At 43.5% G+C, this 1,096-nt stretch overlaps 1 protein-coding gene across 4 annotated transcripts in view; it reads left to right on the top strand.

The window, feature by feature from the left end:
- Med1 (mediator complex subunit 1) overlaps positions 1-1,096 on the top strand; it is a 38,284-nt gene that overhangs the window by 3,606 nt on the left and 33,582 nt on the right. The gene's annotated exons all lie outside the window — the stretch shown is intronic.

Raw genomic sequence — 1,096 nt, 5'->3', positions numbered from 1 at the left:
AAAAAACAAAATTATGACAAAAAATTAAGGTCAGCTTTTTGTTAATTTTTCTTTTTTTTTCATGATTGAGGACAGGTTCTACAGGGTGTATAGGGTCTCACTGCTTAGGTCGACTCATAGTGATTCTCCTAGTTTCAGCCTCCCAAGTGTACCACCAGGCCCAATTTCAATCACTGTCTCAGTGCGCCTGGGACGGGGCCAGCATGGCAGGCTAGGAATCAAACCCTGGCCGCCACACTGTTTAAGCAGGTGCTTTAGTTCACTGAGCTATCTGGCCGGCTCTCTGTTTGTTTGTTTGTTTGTTTTTGTGGAACCGGGGATTGAACTCAGATCCTTGCATTTGCCAGTCAAGCGCTTATCCCACTGAGCCATCTCCCCGGTCCCCCTCTGTTTGTTTTTAAAGATTGGGACCTTGCTATGTATTGGAGACTGGCCTTGTACTCATGATCTTCCTGCCTTAGCCTCCTGAGGGCTAGTTTTCAAGTGATGTGCCATCATGCCCAGTATTAAATTAGTATTTTCACATTGAAAACTAATCAGAGTGAAGGTGTGTTCAAACATGTTCAAAATATACCACGTGAGGAATTTTGTGCAAATCAACATGATTTGAAATACTTTCTTTTCCTCATAAAATTTTTGATTAGAAGGTAGCCTTCCTTCCATAGTGTTCCTGCCAATAGACTCATATACATATGTTCTTGCAGTTAAAGATATTTTCTAAGCCAGTATTGCATACTTGTAAAAAAATTATTTATTTATTTATTTGGTATAGGGTCTCTCTACACAGCTTGGACTCATAGTGATCCTCCTGTCTCAGCCTCCCCAGTGCTAGGATTACAAGCATGCACCACCACACTGGTTTTAGTGGTTGGCGTCACATGGGACTGGCACGGCATGTGGTACTGGCGATCAAACCCAGGTCCTTGCGCTTACCAGGGAGGTGCTTAGACCACCGAGCTATCTTCCCCAGCCAGTATTAGTGCATGCTTGTTATCTCAGCTACTTTGAAGAGGAGACAGGATTCCTTGAGACGAAAAATTCAAGGCCAGCCTGGACAACATAACAAGACCCTATCTGTGTGTGTGTGTGTGTGTGT

Source organism: Octodon degus, unplaced genomic scaffold, assembly GCF_000260255.1.
Source record: "Octodon degus isolate 3935 unplaced genomic scaffold, OctDeg1.0 scaffold00056, whole genome shotgun sequence".
NCBI classification, from domain to species: Eukaryota; Metazoa; Chordata; class Mammalia; order Rodentia; family Octodontidae; genus Octodon; species Octodon degus.
This window is presented reverse-complemented; position numbering and strand designations above follow the sequence as displayed.